At 53.2% G+C, this 23,391-nt stretch overlaps 1 long non-coding RNA gene across 5 annotated transcripts; it reads right to left on the bottom strand.

The window, feature by feature from the left end:
- Positions 1 to 14,965: 14,965 nt before the first annotated feature.
- LOC131811454 (uncharacterized) lies at positions 14,966 to 23,355 on the bottom strand. Of its 5 annotated transcripts, none has more exons than XR_009345948.1 (5): positions 23,001 to 23,355; positions 21,726 to 22,059; positions 19,157 to 19,285; positions 16,816 to 17,356; positions 14,966 to 15,639 (listed from the first exon to the last, which is right to left on the bottom strand). It is a non-coding gene; the product is annotated as an uncharacterized LOC131811454 (long non-coding RNA). The 5 variants fall into 5 exon arrangements; XR_009345947.1 differs by having other exon boundaries at positions 16,979 to 17,356; XR_009345945.1 differs by having other exon boundaries at positions 14,966 to 17,356.
- Positions 23,356 to 23,391: the final 36 nt, after the last annotated feature.

Below are 23,391 nucleotides of genomic sequence, written 5' to 3'. Positions count from 1 at the left end.
CAGTTGTGAGACTGAGCCCCACATTGGGCTCTGTGCTCAGCAGGGCGACCGCTTTTCTCCTGCTCCCTCTGCCCCTCCCCCCTCACACTCACATGTGCTCTCTATCTAAAATAAATAAATAAACAAACAAAGAAACAAACAAATAAATAAGATCTTTAAAGGAAGAAAAAAGAAAATGGTATTTCCCGAAGCAATCCTTGACTAACTTGGAATTGTGATGTTGGCCGATTAATTTTTAGTCTGTTTTGGCTGGTAGTTACAACGTCCGGTGAAAAGCCCTCCGGCTTCAACGTCTGCTCCACTTGCTCCCCCAAATGATTTCCTCAGTGTCTATAAACAGCAAGTCGGCAGAGTAGAAACTGCTGCACTGAGCAAGGGTGTGGCCTGGGAGCAAATCATCTTGGAAAACACTTGGTGGAAAGGTTTAAGCATGTTTGCTTCGCTGCAGGACTTCTCAGAGCCTTAAGAAAGCTAAAGACCATCCTAAATCTCAAAGAAAGCAGTGCAGTATGCATGTATCCCAGATGTGGACCACAGAACCACGTTTGGGAAGCCTCGAGCTCCACGCTCTCACTCAGCTGTTACTCTGCTGTCCCCCGCCGTGGTTGGCCAACTGCTCTGCCCTAGATGTGGCCTTGTTCCTGCCAGGCTCTCTCCTCCTGGTACTACCTGACTGTGCTCTGTTCTCTAGGCCCACCTCCCTTCACACTGGCTCCTGGGGCTGCTGGAGCACAAAGTCCTAGAGCGAGCCTGAAAGAATGGGTGCTTGTTCTCTCCAAGTACAAGGAGCCCGGCTCCCCAAATCCACATGTCAGCAGGGTCCAGCTTTTGGTGCTGCTGGCAATCCTTAGTTTGCACAAGTGTCACCGACCTCTGCCTTTGTCTGTGCATGGTGGTCCTCCCCCCGTGTCTCCCTAGATTTCCCTCTTCTTACACGTTAGGGTCCAGACTAAGCCACACAACCTCGTGCCACCCAACTACCTGTGACTTTACTGACTCACGGCGAGCTCGTGGAGTAATGGGCGTTCCCCGTCTCTGTCCCGCTACACCGGCGGGGTTCAGCAAGCAAACGTGTACTTGTTCCAACCACCGTGTTTCATCATTGTTTTTATCTGAATTCATTGTGGAATTTTACTGCCAAGTCCAGATTTCTAGCTTGTATAAAATAGCCATGCCTGGAGACACCGGGCCTGCTTGTCTACACAGCCCCATCGCCCAGAGCTGGGGAACAGCTCTCCTGGAGACAAGACCTCAGAGGACATCAGATTTCCACCCAGCCATTTCCCCACATGCCCTGAGGCCACAAGCACCCCATCTGCCATCCTCATGTGGGAACAGGGTTTCCCTTTAACAGTGTTTGCACACCTGGCCCACTCATGGACCCACCTGCTCCGTAGACTTTGGCGTGTGCACCCCTGCCCCGGGCGTTCGGGCTTGAGTTCTTGGTACGTCAATAGCTCGGCTGCTCCGTTTCCTCCTTCCTCCTGCATGGTACAGACGAGTGTGATTCCCAAATTCTGCAAGAATGCCTCCCGCCCACAGCTGTAAACGTGGGCGGAAGAGTCTGGAAGCTGCCCAGGCCCTGGCGGCGTGGTCTCTTGGCTGAGGCCCCCTGGGAGGGCACCCACACTGGGGAGGTCAGTCTCTATCACTTCCCACAGGCATCGCCCGCATCTCTCCTGCATCAGCAGGGTTTAAAAGCACGCGCTCATCTCGCGCTTATGTTTGTTTGCTTCCGGTGCTGGGTTTCACTGTTGCCTTTTAGTGCTAGACGCAGGTGTCAAGCCGAAGCAGGTTTTGAAGAGCTGAACATCAAGGTTCTCCTTGACTTTGGTGTTTCCCCTGAGAGCACGGGTTCCACTAGAAACCAGAGTGAGAGGCGGAGCAGTCGCCAGGTGCCCCTGGCAATTTGGTGCAAACCGTGAGGGCCTGGCCTTCATGACCTGGAAACAGCACAGGCACCGCCAGGGTCCGGGGACCTGCTCCTGGCACATCACCAGACATAGTTGCCCTAACCTGCCGGGGGGAGGTGCAGGCTCCTCGCGGCCACGCCTCACAGCCCCTCGGAGAGGCCACAGACTGTCCTCCGTTCCTGTCCCCCAGACCTGAAACCTTCATGCCCCTTTATTTACATCTGTATTCCCTCTAACCCTCCAGACCCAGCCTGCCCACGAGATGCCGGCAGGGGGAGGATGGGCGAGTCCACTCCCTTCCGTGCTTAAATAGCTCTGGAGAACCTCTGTGCCTTTGGACCTTCCCAGTAACTGTTATCACGCAGATGATAAACAATATGGGGATATTTTGCAAGTTAAATCGTTAACGTTTGTAACGGTGGCAGGTCCTGTCGCCAGCTTGAAGCATCTGAGCGCCTACTGTCTCCCCAGCTCACGAGCTGCTCAGCTGGTTCAGGGCGCTGGGGGGAGAGGCCAGGCCCCCGAGTCCAGATAAAGGACAGTTCGCTACCTTCCAGACCCTCAGCATTTCGCCCTGGGGGCCAGAGGGCGGCACCAGAACACAGAGCTGGTCACAGGAGGGGACTCTGAGTGGAGGGTCCCCGATCCTTTCCTAACAGGCAGGAAGGGCCGGTCTCCTCCCCTGTTGCCACCCCCCAAAGCCAGAAGCCAGCCTGCTACTGCCCCCAAAGGAGACACACTCCTCATCTTCTCCTGCCGTTCATTGTGCCGACATCATGAGAAGGTGGTTTTGAACAAAGAGCCCTTGGTGCCTCCCTCATGGGCTGGGCAGGGATGGAAGAAAGCCATTTAAGAATTGTCTTCCAGCAGGAATTCAACCTGACCCCACAATAGCCTTCGGCTTACAGAAAATGCAACCATTTGTTAAAAATGTGTATTTAAGTGAACATACACTGTCAAGTCCTTTTTACATATGAACTCTGACTCTCATTAGGTGGAAAGGCATAGGACCTGGCTCTTATCTAAAAATCAGAATAAATGCCCAGACTTGGGACTCCTGTCCCCGACCCAGAAGCCAGATGTGGTCTTCAGACCCATCTTCTCCTTAGATGTCTCGTCCTGTCACGCAGCATAGAAGGCAGAGGAGAACCGCGGCCCGCAGTGCCAGGTAACAGCTGACGCCGCTATGACAGTGGTCCTGAAGGCGTCCATCAGCACTGTCGGCCGCTAATTCAGCTTCTCAGAACGGCGGTGATGGAAGGCTCCTTCCAAGTAGATGACTTTTTATGCTGAATCAATTTGGTTTGTAAGAAAAAGAAATGAAATCCGACAGCCGCATGAAGCAAGGAAGCATTTCCAATAGTGTCACTGTTTCGAGCATGTTTCTCCCTATTGCTCTCATTCCCATTACTAAGAAAAATTTCTGCCCAAAGAGCTGTTGTTTTGTGAGTTATGGGGACTGGGTAAGTCCTAAGAAATAAACAGTCTGCCTCATCAGCGGCGCCCACAATACCGGCTCCCAGCCCTGGGGCCGGCGCCCGTCCCCAGGGCTCTCGCAGTCCCCCATCTCCAAGCCATCGGGAACCTGCCACCTCCTCCGTGTGCCTCAGGCCTTCCTTCAGCCTGACTTTGTCTCTTGATGTGGTCGCCCACCCCGCCCAGGGTCTCCACCGTCCCCACCAAGTTAAACAACTGGGCAGTTACCTGTTTGTATTGATCAACATGAGGTTCCGGGAAAAGCCGGTGTATTTACAGCAAGCTCTCAGGCTCTGAACACCGGCATGCCGCATGCCCTGGGAAGCACGAGCTGGCCAGGGCTCCTGGTGTGTCCCCAGCACCCGGCCTCGCCACTGCCCCCCCAAGACACCAGCGTGGAGGTCTGGTGTGCACAGGCCAGTGGGCTATAGGGCTGGACCAGATCTGAAGGTTGTGCTTTTCTCCTCCGGGAACAGGGGTGGACACTCCTTGATAAAGGAGCTGACATGGAGGATTCTCCAGGCCAAACACAACGACTGACAGGGTCATCCTTTGCCAGGTGCTGTCAGGGGTCCTGCGTGAGAAGGAAGGAAACACGCTTCTGGCTCCTCAAGCTTGCTGTCCCCAAGGAATGAGGAGAGAAGTACACACAGCGAATGAGTCCCGGAGTGTCAGTGCCTCGCAGGATCCTGGTCTAATCTGACTTTTCTAATCACAGGTCCATATCACTGGGTCCTTATTTGAAAAGACAGACATGACCTTAAGCTGCTGGTACTAGGAGCCCGGGAATGAAAGGAAGGGGACCACCTGTTTAACGACTCGCAGTAACTGGGTCCTACAGCAGGAAAAACTAGGGAGGTGATGAAGGTACGCACATGAGGGTACAGCCATGTAGTGACATTGTCACATAATTGTATCAAATACACCATTCCAGTGTAAAATGTTAATAACAGAAACTAGATGTGGGGGTGTATGGACGATGGTCTGAACTCTCTTTGCAATTTTTCTATAAATCTAAAACTCCTCTAAAATAAACCTTTATTTAAACTAATTTTTAAAAATGAACTGAACTGAGTCTTGTCCCCCATCCTAGGTCGTGAGGGAAGCTGGTGGGCATCTCCAGAAATACAGAAACGACACGCAGACACAAGCACGCGGATGGATGGGGGAGGAGTGGCCGCTGCTCACAAGCCCTTTCCCGCGCGAACAGAAGCCAGAGGCACCGAGGGGCTCCGGACGCCAGACGGCCACAGTGACACAAAGACAGAGCCGGGATGTCCCGGGCACCTCTTTTCTGGGCCCTGTCTGGTTCTCCTAGCAGTCCCTCTGTCCCTACAGGCCGCACGCGGGCTGGATCTCCACCAGCCCCAGGAGCCAGCCGGTTCAGCGAGAAACGCACCCACAGCGGTTCCTCCGGCCCCTGGGTAAAACCGTGCGCGGCCTCCAGACCCCCTGGGAGCGAACCTCCACGAGTGGTGGTCAGCCAGGCGAGCGCCTCCAGCCGACCCCCTACTGGCTGACAAGTGCATTCAGACTCCCCCAACAGTGGCCCTTTCAAATACGTATTTGTGCCGTGAAAGCTTTCTCCTTAGATAAAGTGATGCCTGTTTCTAGAAACAACGGTCACGAAACGTCATTCCGCCTACACTCCGCAGCGTCTCTGTCTCTGACAAAGCCGCCAGGGGAAGTCGCAGCTGACACCCGCCATCCGGCCACGGTGCAGGAGTACTGGGGGACACCGATGTGCACGTCACGACGCACCCGTCAGAGGAGAAGCCAGGCCTTCCCGGAACAGGGACGCGGAGGCTCCCCATAAACCGCACGCGGCTCCGGCCAGCAGAGCGCGGTGGCCTGCGAGGCCGGCGCTCGGGAGCAGATCTGTGTCTGCAGAGCCGCGGACCCTCTTCCTCTGACCACGGCATCCACCAAGCCAGAGCGGTGTGCGGGTGACCGACCCGCGGGCCGCCGTCGTCGTGGGGCGGAGATGTTGGTGGCACCGCACATACCACAGCCTTGCGAGACGCCGGGCACGGCGACAGTCCAAAGGCTGACATGTACACACGCTGTCCGGGGAAAGCCACTCTGTATTCATTTCTGCGGCGGAAAAGCAACCGGCCGACGTGCGTGCTGCCGTCTCGCTGAAGTCGGAGTGAAAGGGCTGTCGGGGCTTAGAGCGCAGCCACGCTCCGTCCGCAGCCGCATCGTGAAATCCGCCGGCTTTCTGCAGAGCGGGACGCCGTTTCTTTTGCTACTGCCCACCTGCCGGTTTTAAACCCAAATACCCCGGACAGCCCTGCACGGCCGTCCCATGCTTGCATAAGCTCCCTGCAGCACACCCAGATTTTCACAAGCGGATGGGGGAAAACAACCTCAGAGCAAGGTGTTGGTGATGTCTGGGAACTTGTCAGTACACATTCAGGATCAGCAAGGACTCCATGGCCCTCTACGTGGCTCAAATTCTACTGTCCATCGATAACTTGGGCTATGCAGAGATGACTGAGTTCCATGTAAGTAACCGTGGACTCAGACTCAGCCTGTCCACCTCCCCCTCCCTGCCGGGGTGCCCCCCTTCCAATACAGATGACGGCCGGTTTCCCGTAACCAGGCTCAGACAACCTTGGGAAAGGCATTAAAGGACGGCTCTCATCTCCTCGAGACATCCTGGGAAGGCTCCCTACGTCAGTCCTTGAAGCAGAGCTGGGAGTGGGAGTGATGCCAAAGGAGGGGCCACTCCAAATCAACAGCTGACCCAGTGACCACGGAGCACTGGTTATACCGTGCCTTGGCGAGTCCCTCTACCTTCGTCACTAGCTGCATAGCTCGACTGGGGCCCTCCTAGAAGGAAATTGTAGAGGTGCCCACTTGAGAGAATACTTCACTTATAGTCAGGCACTCCGACCTCTCCCTCCAAAGGTCCCAGTAAGTAAGATCTAGGGTCTAGGTGCAGAATCGCTGTCTCAGAAATGGTCGCAGGCAATTGCGACGAAAGTGGACCACCATTCGAAAAGCAATGACCGTAGGTGGTCCGCGCGTTAGAACCTGAGCCCCAGTGCCACCTAAGATGGCTGCTGGGCACGGAGGACACCGGCTCCAGATCAATCAGGAGACTGCCCATCCCGTAAGGGCCGTCCATCCAGTAAGGAAGCCTGTGGCCCGAAGCGGGGACAGATGGTTGGGGCCCAGACACATTCAGAGAATCTAGAAAAACCACTTGCCCTGATGTCTCCAAAGAGGAGTTTTAGGACGTGGCTGTCGACCGTGAGCTTGGCTTCAACGTAGTATGGCGTAAATATCACCCAGCGGTTTACTGACAAGAAACTGGGACGAGCTTAACATGCTGAGAGAGACAAAGGACCGTCAGCTGCGATGCGCCCCTCTAAGAGCAAGGACGGAAGCGAATGTGACGTTGGGAGCCCAGAAGCCGGAAGCATGCGAGGGACGCCCATTGAGAACCGGTGTGGCTGGCATCTCGACGGGAAACGTCCGACCGAAGATCAGTGACGACACTGCTCTCTCACTCAGCAGCTGCCGGGGTCACTGCCGCAAATCAGCCCAGTTCAGGCACACTCTCGGGAAAGTTCCGCTAGGGATAAAGCAGCTGCCCGTCTCTCTCTTGGCATATGATGCTGCTGGTTTCCAAGTTGTCACAATGAAAAAAAAAAAAAATACAGCCTCAAGAACTGCTTTTAATTAAATTGCCAAATTTCCCATTGGGGTCATCTACAAATTGTGCTGCTTTCTTTTTTATGTGAAATGAGCAATGTTCATGGGAAATGCCATGAAATCCAGTCCTGTGTAGGAGCCTGCCCAGAAGGGTGTGGACGTATGGATGTTGGTATACCCCACTGCTGTGTTTCTGTGCCCACGAAAGCACCATGAGGCCACCCAGTAGAAGTGGGGACTGTGGTCACTGGGGTGACTCGACTTTGTAGAAGTTGGGACATTTGGCCATGGGTCAGAGAGGAGAACATGCAGCGCCCTTCCCAGTGCGGACCTACAGTCTGTTACTGTTGATAAGTGTGAAGTGTTTCGGAAATCAGAAGTGGTTCTAGAATTTATCTGATGGTGAACCTGACCTGAACTAACAGGCAGCTACTCATGGGACCGTGTGTGCGTGCGTGTGTGTGTGTGTGTGTGCTCATGTGCATGTGTTTGCGCACACACACACACACACAGGCACACGCGTTTTCGGGGCTGTGAGCATTTACGTGTCCCCCACCATAGAGCAGGTACCACCGCAGATGTTCTGTGACAGACGCTATGTGGAGCACGCCACTTCTCTAAAATCCAGAGAACGCTGAATTTCAAGGGGAGGATCTCAGGATGCAGAGGGATGGTCTGTGTTTCTGGGTGCCGTATGGGTCCCCAAGTGACCAGCCTCACTGACTACACAGGACACTCATTCCGTGCTGCTTTGCAGAGCTGCTTCTGTCATAAATCGAGCGTCCAGATGGAAAGACCTGCAACATGAGCTCTGTGTACCCCAGGCCGAACCCAAACCTCAATCCCAGGTGAGAGGCAGAAATGCAGAAAGTAAAGTAGTAAATACAGAAAACTCCACAGATTACAGTACAGTTATGAGCCAAGAGAAGGTTTTTCAAAACTGAACATAAAAACTTACTAACTGAAAAGGGAAACAAATGATCACAATTAAGGACTTCTGTCGATCAAAAGATTAGGAGGCTAAAAACGGCCAGCATGGGTGAGACATGGAAGCAGCGCTGACAGGGCCGCACCTCCAGGAGGAAGAGATGTCATGCTCTCCTTCTAGAACGACTAAAACCCTCTGGCTGTTACCTGCAAAGCACACCTGAGAAGACCGTGCGGTGGACAGAGACTGCTCCGGGCCTCCCCAGACTCAGAGCTAGAGGGCTGGATGCCCAGAGAGCACCGGGCAGAGACAGAGGGGCCCCAGCGGGAGCTGTGGTCTTCAGCCCAAGGACCAGGAGAGGCGCTGCCGGGTCAACTACTAGGCAATGACCACCCTCTAGAGTGGCAATGTGGACACTCACCCCCCCCTCGTGGTGGTGGTGACCGTGGCGGGCAGCCAGAGCCCCCAGCAGGTGCCAACGGTGGCTAGCACAGACCCGGACTGCTCCTCGCCCGGCACAGGGGAGGCGGCCCGTCCACCTGTGCTGCGGGCACAGTGCCAGGCAGAGGCAGCCAAGCTCTGGGTTCAAATAAGGTCCGGATGCTCACGACGTTACATGAAGCCGTCCCGGCTGCCATCGAAAATCACTCGTCCTAGCAAGAACCAGGAAGGTCTCCAGTGGAACGAACGTCCACTTGGAGACAGTGGAGGGGGACGCCGGGAAGCCGCAGCTCGAGAATCGGCCCCGTCCGAACTACAGACAGAAGCGGAGAGAGAAGCAGAGACAGAAGCGGAGCGAAGAGAAGGCGCGCCTCGGGGCCGCGTCGCCACTGGAGGGTCCGAGGGACAGGGCTGGCTGGGAAATGCTCCAAGAAGCAGTAGCTGCAAACTGTCCAGATTGGTAAGGTACAAACCTACAAAGCAACAAAAACCCAAATTCACACCAAGACTTGTCACAGACTTATGCAAGTTAAAGACAAAGAGGTGCGCCTGGGGGGCTTCGTCGTTGAAGCCTCTGCCTTCAGCTCAGGCCGGGATCCCAGATTCCTGGGATCGAGCCCCCCATGGGGCTCCTTGCTCAGCAGGAAGCCTGCTTCTCCCTCTGCCTGCCCAACTCCTGCTCTCTCTCTCAGTCTCTTAAGTAAATAAATAAAATCTTTAAAAATAAATAAAAATGTCCCACAATGAAATTTCATTTTACAAAGATTTCCCTTCCAATTTTTCAAGTTGGAGTGATTCGTGTGCACTGCAGGAAATGTGGTAAATATGAACAGACAAATAAGGGGAAACACCCCAATCCCCATGACTGGACTATTTTTTTGTTTTGTCTTGTTTTTGCTGATATTTTCGTGCACTTCCTTCCTTTCCTGATGCGTCCACATTGTACACAGACAAACGCACACACACAAGGATTAGGAGCATATCACACTGGGCCCGTGGTCTTGCCTTGCCTTATGACATGAGTTTTGAAAATGAGGGGTTGCCACCTACTGTCCCAACCCTGTTCACGTGGGACCTCCTGTGACAGAGGTTTTGGCGGGTGAGATGCTCCCCAAGGTCCCATGACCACTAGGAAGGTCGTAGGTCCTTAAGGTTTTCATCATGAGGTGGGGACATGACCACAGGAATGAAAAATATGTCCCTGGGCCCCACGGGGCTGGCCAGCAAATGAAGTTAAATAAGAGTGTCCGGGTCTAACAGGCGTCCTCAGGCGTCCCCTGATACCTCTAGTTTTTGAGGACAAAATGCCGAAGGTAAAAAATGTTAACTTTATACAAGAAAACTGCATTTATGTCCATAGGTGACGTTTAAAAGCCCCTTTAAATATGTCTAGCAATAGTGGTTCTGTGCGTAGGAGCTTGTGTTCATGGGTGCGAGCCCGCGTTGAAACGTGCACATGTTGCATTTTCATTCTCTAGCAAACCCCTGAAGCAGCGCGGCTTCTTACAGAAAGCCTCGATCACAGCCTGTACTTTTTTCTTGTTGAATCTCCATCTTTTCACACCGTCTTTTCTTTTGGGAAGGAGAGAGAGCTGTCAACATGTGATAATATGTTTGTGTATCACACTGAAAAATAATCTGGGTGCCAATCGGTACATCCGGCAATTATCCAGCTTCCGACAGGGGACTGGTGAGTGCGCTGCCTGAGGCCGACGGGGGCCCGAATCACCTGGCCGGGGGCAGAGCTGCGGCTGGGAGCACCCACCTCCTTCCGGTCCACGCGGCTCTAATGGAGCCGTCATTATACGTGTCAGTGGACAGAATCAAAGGGTGATCGGAATTTGTTCCGGGCAATTTCTCCTTTTGTTTTTCGTAATTCATGAGTATTAATATTCTTTAATGAGGTTTTTTTTATTTTGAGTGTTTTGTTGTTGTTATAGGAGAGAGATCTGGAGTGTCAAGCATTAGCAAGCTTGAGGTAACGGAACATAACAACAAAAGTGTATGACCGGCCCTGTATAAAGGGAAGAGGAGAAGGGTTGGGGTGCACTCTACCAAGAGTGGGTGCCGCTGAGGTCGCAGGGATCTCGTGTGACGTCAGCAGAGGCTCGAGATCGTCATGTCACTCTGATGCCCTGTCTCGCATCTCCGTGTCTTATAAGATGGAGCTGAGGTGCGGCCTGGTGCTCGGCCTGCAAACATCTGGGCAAAATAAACCAGCAGCGGTGGCCATGAAGGGGTGTCCACGTCCAGGCTGAGCGGACACAGGGAAGCTGCCATGGCCGCGAGCTCGCCGTGTGTCTGCACCGGGCCAGACGCTGCGCATTCTCCCACTTAGTCCTCAAATACATCTCCCAAGTTGGGACTCCCTCCATTCCCGTTCTTCCGGTACAGAAACATACTCAGAGTTTAAAACCTGCTCGCGGGTGGGCAGGTAAGTGGGAGACAAGAGATGGAGACCCAGGTGACCCGCTGCAGGGCATTCATTCTGGGACACTGAGCTATATTCGCACCTAAATTTAATGAAGGCATCACCGTGCCTTAAAATACACCTGAAAATAAATGTGTCACACTCTCTGTTGGGTGTTACGTTTCCACCGTCAAAATTCTTTCCTAAAATTTTCAGCAGGAAGAGCTGTGGCAGGTGTGATGACATTCGTAATAGTAAGCATCTGTCCAGTGCATTTTCACAAAACAAAGGTACAGTGTTGGGCAGGTTGGTGTAGCAGGAGCATCTTCCTCTGGAAGGGAGAGCATGGAGCGAGCGGTGTCCAGCCTTGGCTGCATGGCTGAGTCCACAGGCCACCCCTTCAGGGTACTTGGCCCCTGGGATGGTTATGCTAAGGCCCACCCGAATTTTTACAGATGCGTCAGACATACCTGAAAATTGCCCATCATAACAACTTGCTAATTTTAGACTCTCTGAACATACCAAAGGAAAAGGTTTAATTATTTGGTTTATTCCATTTGACTACTAAAACAGAATTAGAGTGACTCTGACACCACGACAGGGAGACACACTGAAAACCAGCATGGGGGCTTGATAGGAGAGGCCCGCGCTCGTGTGGACAGTGACGGTGAAGACAGATCAAGGCCGGCCCGGTGGCGTTCCTGCGGTGCAGAGAGCCGCGCTGCACGGAACGGGGAGGAAGAGGCGGTGTCACGATTCAGTGCCACAGGTATTTCTTAGGCACTCGTGTCGCCAGAGAGAACAGGCTGAATGAGATGCATGCGACGGTAAGACAACTGTGTAGACAGCGAAACGCAAAGCTGACGGTGGTGTGAGAGGCGTCCTGTGGGTGTGCGGGCACCGGGGGACAGCTTCTACCTGCCGGCCGTAGGCAGCGGCCGCCGGTCACCACAGGCTGGGGACTGGTGGATTCCCCGTGTGGAGAGCCCACTTCCTTCCTACATGTCCGTCTTCCTGAGGTGTCCTCGTGTGACTGACCAGGACAAGGGAGCTCTCTAGGGCCTCTTATGAGGGCACTACCCATCCGCGAGCACCCTGAGGACTGGACCACGTCCCAAAGGCCCTGCTTCCTCACACCATCACTTTGGGGAGAAGTTTGAACTCGTGAGTTTGGGGGGACACGGACTCTGTCCATAGCACGAGACTGTCATGAAGGTGATGGCATTGGGAAAGGGACAGAGAAGACCCTAGAGCATGCTCCATGCCAGGACCTCTGGGAACAGGGCTTGAGGACCAAGGGGCTTGTTGTGGGAGGGTCAGGTGCACCATGGGAGTGGCCAAAAGCCGAGGACCCGCGCCCACGCCCACCAGCAGCCCCCGCCTCTGCCCCGGCCGCCAACACGTCCACACTCTGATGCACAACAGGGCGCGTGAAGTAGTTCGAATCACAGTCTGTCTGGGCTGCATGCCCATGGCCCGTCCGGCCTGGTGAGGAGCAGGGACTCCGAGGAGGGAGCCTGGTCAGGAGGGCCTGGGGAGACGGCCGCGTCTGGAGGAAGAGTGGGCTTCGAGGAGGAGGAGGAGGCCGAGGTGCGGGCGGAGGGCGCCAATACCACTCAGGGCATGAACCGGGCATGCAAACAATTCCCCCAGCTGGAATTTTTAAAGAAGCAATTCCTTTAAAAAGCCAAGAAAAGTCTAAACCACACACCTTTTCCATGATGGTAACTGAAGAGATTTTACTTGTCTTGTGTAGGGGAGGGAGAGGTGAGCCTACGGCTGGCGCTCGGCCACTCTGGTGCTCGTGGACTCTGTCTCTACCCGGCCTGGAAGCTCTCTCTGAGGGTCTTTGTCTTTGTCCTGGCCCCACAGGTTCCTGGTCGTTCCCGCATGGCAGCCCTTTGGCCACAACCCTGCTTTTGGATTATGTCCAGGTAGGATGGGCCTCACGTCCGACCCCAGCACTGTGAGGCCAGCCCCTCGCGTCTGACCCCAGCACTGTGAGGCCAGCCCCTCGTTCCCTACTGCCACCATGCCCAGGCTTCTGTGCCCACCGGCCAGCCCGTGCTGGTCTCCACACAGCCAGATGAGCCTTCACAAACAGCAAAGGCCACAGAGGCCCAGCCTGGCCAGCCCCAGTGAGGGCTCGGCCCCGTCTCCTCTGGGCTCCCACTCTGGCTCACTCCACCAGGCTCTGCCACAGCTCCTTCGAGGCTGAGAGTGTGAAACTTAGCAAGGTGACAGAGGCAAAGCCGAGCCTCTGATGGCCCTAACTCACAGAGCAGGATGCAGGCTGTCCCCAGAGGCCAGCCGCAGGGAGGGAGAGCCGAGGGACAGATGGACAGCGTCTGGACAAGCTTGCGCACGTCTGGTCCTGGGAGTGCCGTGCGTTCCCTTCGAGTGTGTGGTATGGCCCACAGCAGTCGGGAGGATAAGGAGGACGAGCCCATGGGGCCTCAGACGTCAAAGTAAGTAAGGCTGGCCTGTCCCCCGTGCTCTGGAAACCCCCGAAGTGCAGCCCGGCTAAGCATTCTCAGAGTTCCAGGGACTTTGGCTCTGACTGCACTCACAGCTTGACCATAATATTAAGTTCCTAAAGTAGAATTGAGAAGATTCGCAATTAGCTAAAGATGGAAAGCAAAGACAGTGCGATGATGTGTTGTTTGACACGTAAGAACAGCAGACGCTAGGCTGTAGCCTTGTGTTTCCTGACTTACAGTGGTATTATAGAGTAAGACAACATCTGGAGTAAAAAACATGACAGTTTTGCCGCGAAATATCTGAAAGTGCCACACCAAACCTTCTAGTTTTAAAAATGAAAGCCAGTAAAGCATTTTTGCATTCTGACATCAAAGGAGCAGTGACTAGCTCTATGAATTCTTGTGCACAATTAATATGTGCGTCTCATTTCGCCCATATAAATGTGCTTAGCTGTAAACAACCCGCCCTGGAAATTGGACCAAACACCAAACTCATGGCCTGGACAGCCCAGCAAATGATGGCCTCGCAGTAAATCAGAGCCCCGCAGACGTCAGACAGAAGGAAATTTCGCTTCACATCCTCACTGAGGCGTAAATTCTATTCCTGAGAACCCAGCACAATGTACGTCCAGCAGCTTTCGTGCACTCACAGGCCATCAGCACGAGCTCACTTTAGAAGCTTCTCTGCAGCCCCCAACGGGACCAGTGCCTGTTAGCAGCCCACCACTCGCCCTCCCCACCCCCAGCCCCAGGCAAGCACTAATCTCCTCACTATCTCCAGAGAGGCATGGGTTCTGGACGTTTCACAGAAGTGGAATCATACAACACGGGGTCTGAGAAAGATTCCCTTTCAGTGTGATTAACCACATGCCCATAATGAGAATCTTTTCTACTAGAACTTCCTTCGCTAACCCTACAAAAAAGAAGCCCCATGAGATCTTGTCCAGGTGACTAAACAGGGGTCTTGTCGCTCTTGTGTCTCGAGCATTTCTGGGCCCACGTGATGCTTCCCAACTGCCTGGTCAGGCCACTGTCACAAACCGAGTGATGACGCAGGGGTCACTGCCTCGCTCATCCACAGTGTTGGAACCTCCGTTGGGCTCTGTGATTTCTGAGCCGTACCTGACACGACCCAAGCACCCATCTTCCAGAGGCCGGCATACGACTTGATATAGTTTGCGCGCTCGCACGTGCACGCGTCAGGGTCATGGCTTTACCGCACGGGACCCTGTAAAGGGCTGCCCTCCATGGGACTTCTGCAATGGTCTCATTTCAAAGTCACCCGGTCTCTTGTATTACATACAGAATAAAGTCCAGGCAAGTTTAACCAATCACGTTTTCCAAAAGAAAGTCATGTCTTCTGACCAGTTCATAACTTTCATCTGTTCTTGACTGGGTCAGCAACCGTTGAGGTGTGCGGATGTGCTTGTCCCTTCAACCTGTCAAGCCCCCTGAATTCCTCCAATGTTACGACACATGTAACAGTGCCCGCGGACCGCCCAGCGGGATCGCCACAATGTATCGTCCACATGGATCCTTGAGACCACCTGTAACACTTCTGCTGCTGTTCCCACCGCAGTTCTCTCTCCAGACCCAACCCCTCCATATCCTACTTCTGATCCAGTGAGAAAGAAATAGACCGACTCATCACTCATCCAATTTGAAAAAGTTTTTTAAAAAAGAAATTATTTATACCATCTCACTGAAAACATTGCGAAGTCTGTTGAATCCAGCTTAAGGCACCAAATAAACAAGTGAATTAAACAGATCCTAATGGTGGGGGCCGTCCTACTGTCCTCTGTTTCATTCGTGTGTCTCTGTCATCCTGCAGAGCGCAGAGCACCGGGGTCCCTCCGGGGGACCGGTCCAGGGGGTGCCATCGCCCACCCAGAATTTCGTCTCTGGGAGGGAGAACATAGCATGTTCTTTGCGCTTTCACACAGGTCCCGCCCTGCGGTTGAGTGAGCCAAAGCAGGCGCCCCTTGGTCCTAATACCTGCACATGAGGCCAGTGCCCCATTTCCCAGTGGCCGTTTTTGGGTGAGGGGAGACTTTTTTGTTTTTTGATAATCATAAAAAGATGATAGCCCCACCCTAAAATTGCTGTCTTTGTAGCAGGCACTAATCTAAACGCTTAACACGTGGGCTGTCAGTAACTTGTCTTGACAGCATGGTGGCAGGCGCCTCTGTCCCCACCAGGCAGGTGAGGAGGCCAGGCTTCAGGAGGCCGGTCAGCAGGTGGCCGACACCAGCGACACCGCGAGGTTGGGGCGCCAGCACTGAGCCCGCACTGTCTCCTCTTTGCCCTTCTGTCCGAGCACGAATTATTCTGGTGAGGGAAGAAGACCTTCCGTTTTAAAAAAATGTTTTAGGGATGCCTGGGTGGCTCAGTGGGTTAAGCCATTGCCTTCGGCTTAGGTCATGATCTCGCGGTCCTGGGATCAAGTCCCACATCGGGCTCTCTGCTCAGCAGGGAGCCTGCTTCTCTCTCTCTCTCTCTCTGCCTGCCTCTCTGCCTGCTTGTGAACTCTCTCTGCCAAATAAATAAATAAAATTTTCAAAAAAAATGTTTTAGGGGTGCTTAGGTGGCACAGCCAGTTAAGCATTGGACTTGTGGTTTGGGGTCAGGTCATGATCTCGGGGTCATGGGATGCAGCCCTGCACTGGACTCCACGCTCAGCGGGAGTCTGCTGGAGACTCTCCCTCTGCCCCCCCCCCCACTCAAGCTCTCTCTCTCTCTCTCTCTAAAATAGATAAATTAATCTTTGAAAAATATTTAAAGTTTTATCCTTCCCCCTTTTATTATTTTTTTTAAAGATTTTATTTAATTGACAGAGAGAAATCACAAGTAGATGGAGAGGCAGGCGGAGAGAAAGGAAGGGAAGCAGGCTCCCTGCTGAGCAGAGAGCCAGATGTGGGACTCGATCCCAGGACCCCGAGATCATGACCCGAGCCGAAGGCAGCGGCTTAACCCACTGAGGCACCCAGGTGCCCCAATCCTTCCCCCTTTTAAAAGAAAAACAGTAATGAGTGCTTTTTGGGATCGAATTTTACGTTTCTTTGTCATCAAGAGTAGGACCTTCCCAGGCAGGTTCGTAATGTCAGCAGCATGTTTTGCAAAGCTTCTCGTGAGTAAGACCTGCTGGCGTGACACTTGGACATCGCTTCCTGCCTTTCCAGAGGGCGTCTGTGTTCAGGTCCCCCCCCCCCACCCCGCCACCACCACATGCGACGACGGCCAAGTGGAGGCTCCGAGCTGCATCGCTGGGGGCTAAGAATGTCAGCTTTCATCCCAGAGAAGAGGCACAGACACGTGCTGTCAGAATGAGCATCTCTGTGCCCGTGGTCAAAAGACAGCCGGCATGCTCTGTGTCAGCCTAAACTCAGACTTTCATAATGTGAAAATTTCATGAAAACCGCCATCAGCATAATAAGTACAAGTAATTTATCTGATAAAAGAATGTCAACAGCAAGTATGTATAATTTGTGTGGTGACAAATTGTACCTGTCCTTCCCAGGAAGAAAGGGCTACTGCTGTGCACGGGGAAGACCGGGCAGGGTCAAGGACGGGTGCTTGCATTCACGACGCAGCTCTCGGAGGTGCGTGCGATGCTTTCAGAGGGTCGATGCAAATTATACCTAATAAAGTTATTATAAATAATTACTACCTCTCCTCTCCTCTCCTGTGTGAGCAGGGAGTTTGGAGTGCAGAGCAGGCAGTTACAGATGAGAGACGCCTTTAGTTCTGACTTGGGGGCATCTCATGTAGCTCCCCTCGCCTTCACCGAAGTCACAGATCCACTTTCAAAGATGCGTGACATCTTAGGAGATCGGAGGTCCCTGGGACTCGGAGAGTCAGCCAGAAAGAGGGAGAAACACAGCCTTTGGTGTGTCCTGAGGACTCGCACAGACCAGCTCACATGCTGGAATGTCCCAGGAGAGGCAGAGAGATGGCACCTGCTTCCGCGTGACAATGACTGGAGAGTGGCAGAGGCATCACAGGAGGAGGGGAAATGAGTAGCCTGTAGCACCGTGGGCACAGTGTCCTGTAATGAGATGGGACGGCCACTCATTCCAACAGTATTTGCTGAGAGACTCCCTTGTGCCTACACTGAGCCAAGGGGTGGGGGGTGCCTTGACATTCTCCAGCCCCTTGTGGCTGCGGTCAAGGCCAGTTGGAAAAATGACAGAGGGCCCGAGAAGTGCAGTGCTGACCCTGGGATTGAGGGGAGCCAGAGGGGGAGCCCCCAGACCAGACCAGCCACGGCCAGGGGGAACGCTTGTCCAAGCCTGCACCTTGAAAACCATGGCCAGATGCCCAGTACAAAGCCAGCTCTGAGAATGCGGATGGGGTTTGTCAGAACGGGACACTCATCCCCAAATAGCTCTCATCCCCCAGCAGGTAATGTTCCCGCTGGGCAAGGCAGCGGGCTGTCAGCACAACGTGGGGGCCTGACATGTGCCCTCGGCCGGACGAGGTGAGCCTGGAGCAGGACACAGAGAACAAAGCAGGGCTGCCAGCAGGGGTGATGGGGGGCGGATCAAGAGTCCAAACTTCCAGGGGTCAAATAAATAAGTCACAGGGATAAAGAGTAAAGCAGAGGGAGTGCCATCAATAATAATATTGTAATTAGCATTTCATGGTAAAAGTAAGTCATGTATAGGGGTGTTGAATCACTGTGCTGCACACCTGAAACTAACGTAACATTGTGTGTTCACTCTACTGCAGTGACAAAAACATTTTATTGAAAATAAATTAAAAAAGAAAATATTCTACACAATACTGGTGGGCTGCCCAGTTTGCGATAAGGGTACTCTCTGTGGGTAACTTCTCATTAAGAATTTAAGGAATTATGGGGCGCCTGAATGGCTCCATGGGTTAAATTCTCTGTCTTCGGCTCAGGTCATGATCCCGGGGTCCTGGGATCGAGCCCTGCATCGGGCCCTGTGCTCAGCGGGGAGCCTGCTTCCTCCTCTCTCTCTGCCTGCCTCTCTGCCTACTGTGATCTCTGTCTGTTAAATGAATAAATAAAATCTTTAAAAAAAAAAAAAAAGAATTTAAGGAATTAGCTTCATGTGCCTGACATGGCAGAGACAAGGAGGAGACAAGAATGTGTTTCTTCTGGAGTTCCCATGTGTGTCACCGAGACTATGGCATTGTGTCTGGAAGAGGTTCACCAGTGTTAAAGTTCCAGGTGGACAGGCCTTGTTGGGCACACAGCTGTTGATATAGGACAGCTGAATGGACCCCGTACCCCAAGTGACCCGAATGGGACTCTGAAGCATTGACTAGGGGTCCATTTATTTCTTAGGCAATCCTTTGAAACTCTCTGTGAGAAGCTATTCATTACATTTCCCCCATTTTGATGGAATAGTTGAAGTGTCTATGGTTCATTAGAATAGTAATTGAATGCGTGGTTTAAGGAAAACCAGGACTCTTCTAGGCACATCTGTCCCCACGCACCGCAGCTGATCCTGTACCAGACAGAGCTCAGTGGCAGGGGCGTGGGCCGCCAGGGTGCAGCTGGAGTCGTGCGTGCCCTGGGAGGGCCATGTGTGCACACACCCATTTGCACACTGGCACACATGCTCATGTACACACATTTTATGGTCGACTCAAAATTCTTCTTTCAGCAAATGAAATACTGGAACGAATTCTGCACAAAATACAGGTTTTTAAATTAAGAGCTTGCTGTAATTAACGTGAGGGCACCGCGTGGTAAGATGAACGAAACCTTATTGTGTTACAGTTACATTTTCCTCCCTTTATGACAGATCCAGGCGTCACATGTCACGAGGGTAGTTAGCCTTTCAAGGGGTGACACGTGGTGTTGGAAGTCTCGTACCTCGCTCTGTGTTGAGATGTTGTGAACTTGGACGCGGGGTAGAGAGGGTGAGAGTGAAGGTACCTGCCGAAAGCTTCATGCCTTGACGCCACAGCTACTGCAAGAGGAGGACACGCGTGGAGCAGAGCCCTGGAGAACAAAACAAAGAAAGCATCAGTAGGACATAACGCGCGCTAAAACGGGCCCCTCGTGACGCACTCAAAGACCGCGTTTCACAAGACTCATCTTTCATGGTACTTTTTCTAAAACTATTGTGCCTTGCAATAGCAGTCTTCAAACTTTTGTGCACAGTGACCCCCCCCACCCCCAAAAGAACTTTGGGAAAGGATGGATGCCTTCACTCGGATTGTACGGATAGCTAAATGTTGTTCCTCTAACTGGGAATAGTTACACTGAAACTGGGAATAGTTAGAAATGTCCCATTTTTAGCCTGTTCCATTTAGTTTTAAAAATGGAACTGTGACATCACCTTTTTGTAGAAGGTTTTATTTGTTTAGTTGCACGACGAGCAGGGGAAGAGCTGAGCGGAGAGAGAATCTCAAGCAGGCTCTGCTCAGTGCAGAGCCTGCTTGAGATTCTCTCTCCGCTCAGCTCTTCCCCTGCTCAGTGCAGAGCCGGATGTGGGGCTCAGGACCACGACCTGAGCTGAAATCAAGAGTCAGACACTCAGTGGACTGAGCCACCCCAGTGACATCACTTTTTAAAATGTACTGAATGACATTTGAATTCCATGATATGATATGATATCCACTGTCAACTATTTAAAAAATAATGAAGCTCTTCTTTGACATTCGAAAATCTTTCTTTTTGTTCAAGTACCCTTTTTCAAAAAACATTTCACTGAGAAGTTTTTATTGGTCCTCTGGATAGAAATGGGAATTTATCTGCCAGGGCAGTTGATCCCATCACACACCTGCTGGGACCAGCACGTGGCCTCTTTGCTGAGTCTGTGTTTGGCCCCTGTGGTGCTGCGGGTCCGGGCTTCCTGCCTGTGATGCAGAAACAGGCACATGTAGCACCACGGACTCCAGGACGCACCTACCAGTGCCTGGGTCACATTTGCCCCCAGATCGGTGTGCTCCTGGATCCCAAAGCCAAAGTTTCCAGCATCAGAGAAGTTATTTTTTTCTTAACTCATACTCCTGCACCTTTAGGACTTTCTCCAGGTTTCTTTTGCCCTGGGCCAGCAGACAATCTTTTCATTTTTCTGCCAAGGGTCTGATGGCCTATCTACCTCTGGAGAACACAGGGTCTGGCCTGCAGCCTGGCTCAGTCCTTCTCTATTGTCCTCCACATAAGCGTGGAGGCAGAGCTTGTGGACGTGATGGTCTCACGTGTGGTTCTCCTTTTCATCTAGATCCTGTGCCACGGTGGGGAACAGGAAGAGCTAAAGTGTAATTTTTGAAGAGGTCAAGTAAGTCTCATGTGGATACATGTGTTTGTGCCAAAATTTTACAAACTTATGAGTCAAGTACAAACTTATGGAGGAAAATACAATGAGTAAGACCTTAAGACGGCCTCAGAGTTTTTCAGGACCTAGAAATCACCGACGTTGGGCTCAGGTGCTGATTTAGACACAAAAGTGGTTGATATCCCGAGGACAATACACTATGCCCCATCATGTTCTATTTTCTTCTGGACGGAAACTATTTGCTTCTCTACTAGCAAAAACCTTCATGCTTGCAAGTAATTTCACAAAGGTGGGGCTTCTACTAAACAGCGCACAGTCAGCTGAATGGCATTCTCCTTGGGTGGCCTGTGCCCTTGCATGAGAAGAAATGACACGCCAACCTGCTTCCGCCGGGAGTTCAAGCTCGGGCGGTCAGCATTCTCTTCCAAGCTCACCCAGCAGCTCTGGTCTAGAAGCTACACATGGCCTTTGGAGCCTGGGTTCGAGCTCTGGCTGTGACCCAGGGCAGCTGTGTACCGATGCTGTGTCTCCGGGTCCGTGTCTGCCGAGGTGAGGGACACTCCCAGATGCGTGACCACGGCCAGTGATCGCGTGGTCTAGATCGTCTGTCCCTGCCACTTTCTGCTTCTCCGTGGGAAGCCTCTTAGACCTCAGGCTTGTATTTGGATTTCCTTTGTCGTCTGGTCTGACGTGACTCCTCCTTGGCGCACTCGGTCTCCTTACACTCAAAGCACACAGACCGGTGGAACTCCATCATCTTATTTGTTCGCTCTTTCCCTACCCGTGCTTTTTTTTTTTTTTAAAGTCCTTCCATGCCTTCCTAAAGATCGATCAAGTATCTCGGTCACTCCACGCCCTCCATTAACTTCTGATTACGCCTTCCTTCGGGGACTGCTCTAGGGAAGTGCTGTCCCCATAGAAACCCACCATACCTGTGCTGTCAGTGCCCACCCCCTCCCGTCCCCAGGTGTTAGCAAGGCCATGCGCCCCTGTGACGGGTCGGCAAGCCTTCCCTGTAAAGGGCCACACAGGCTTTGCGGCATGCGCCCTTTGTAAGGCCTCCCCAACTTCACGGCTGCAGCCGGGAAGCCCACATAGGTAATCCGTGGGTAGAACAGTGTGGCTCTAGCTAAACAAACAGGCGAAAGAAGATTCTACCTGTGAGCAGTGTGCTGCCCCCTGCTCTGTAGTCTCCGTGCCTCCGGGTTGGGGGGTGGTCTGGCTCCTGGGCTCCGCCTGCTTCCAGTAGCGCTCCTTCCCTTCCCGTCCCTCGGAGCCCGGAGGAGCTCGGGGTTTTCCGTAGACCTGTCAGCAGGAGCCCCGTGAACTGCTTTGGCTTTCTTCCTACCCACACATCTGTAAACAGTCTCTCAGCTGAGCTGTCCACCTGAGCAGCACAGAGGGCCACCCAGCTCCTGCCAGGATCTGCCCAGAACTTCAGCTGACATCTGCACGTGTCCCACGGTGGCCCAAGTCACAGACAGCAGAGAGTCTGCGGAAGAGAACGAGTGGCCACACGTTCCTCCTGCAAATAGGAGGTCCCTGTGTCCTTTGATTGTGGTCTCCACAAAGTGGCCTCTTTCAAACCACATAAAAAGCAGCAAAAGTAACAAATGGGAACCAGAAAGTTGGAGCAATTACTTAAGAATATTAACTTTTTTTTGATAACTTTTTTTTAAATGTTTTTATCTTTTTCATTTATTTTTTAAAAAGATTTATTTATTAGTTAGAGAGAGAGCACAAGCAAGGGGAGCAGCAAGCAGAGGGAGAGGGAGAAGCAGGCTCCCCACTGCGCAGGGAGCTCCACCTGGGGCTCTACCCCAGGACCCTGGCATCATGCCCGAGCTGAAGGCTCAACCATCTGAGCCACCCAGGCGTCCCAGTAAGTAAGTTTTTGCATTGAGAAAGTAATTCATGAAAATATTTAGTCAAGAGGAGTCTAGAATCTGTTAGTTTATGTTGCACACACTGCGTCACATAGTCATAATGGATTTGTAAGCTATGGACATAGGGAACAAAAGACACAGCAGTGCCTGAAGACCCCACAGTGACAGGACCAGAAAGAGAGGGGAGACTGGGTCCCGTGGGCTGGGTCCTGAGGCAGGAGGTTGGCGGTGGGAGTGGGCAATGCGCTCGGCCGGGCACGGGTAAGGCTGCCCTACATGGAGTCCACTCGGAAGCTAAAAACCCCGCCGCTGAGGAAATCCTGTTGCCGGTGGCGGCCTAGCGCTTCGCACGGGGTGGGGGCTTAGGAGCTGGAGGACAGAGGCCCGACCTGCAGGCCCAGGAGAATCCCAGGGCTGGCCGACCCTGCATCTGACGGGCCATCCCTGGTACCGAAAGCCTTGACATGCCACAGGGGACCCCGTTCTGGGCCGCAGGGGCAGCGCGACTGACAGGGAGGGCAGTGCCTCCTGCCCACCGCCCGCGAACCTCGATTCCGAGACGTCTGGAGAAATCCAGCGCTGAGAAACGGGCGACCTCAAAACGGGCACATTTCTTCCCCTTGGAAACGTGTCAGACGCGAAGCAGACGGGGGCGAAGTCGGAACGGGGGACGCGAGCGAGGCCCGGGGAGAAGACGGCCCCACACCCCGAAACCCGTCCTCGGCCCCGGGAACCGCCCCGGGACGCACTCCGCGAAGCTCTCCTCGCTCACTGGCCGCCAGGGAGGCCTTCCGAGGTCACGGCCCCTCGCCGCAGGGTTAGGGTTGGGGAAGGTCGGTTCCGTCGGTGCGAAGAGGAGGCGCGGCGCGTCGGGCCAGCGCGCGTCCTGCCCTCGCGGGCCTGCAGCGGGAGGACACTTGGCGACCCGGCGCCCTCGC

This window comes from Mustela lutreola, chromosome 11 (assembly GCF_030435805.1).
Source record: "Mustela lutreola isolate mMusLut2 chromosome 11, mMusLut2.pri, whole genome shotgun sequence".
Classification (NCBI taxonomy): Eukaryota; Metazoa; Chordata; class Mammalia; order Carnivora; family Mustelidae; genus Mustela; species Mustela lutreola.
The sequence above is the reverse complement of the archived record's forward strand: the minus strand, read 5'-3'. Positions and strand labels throughout refer to the sequence as shown.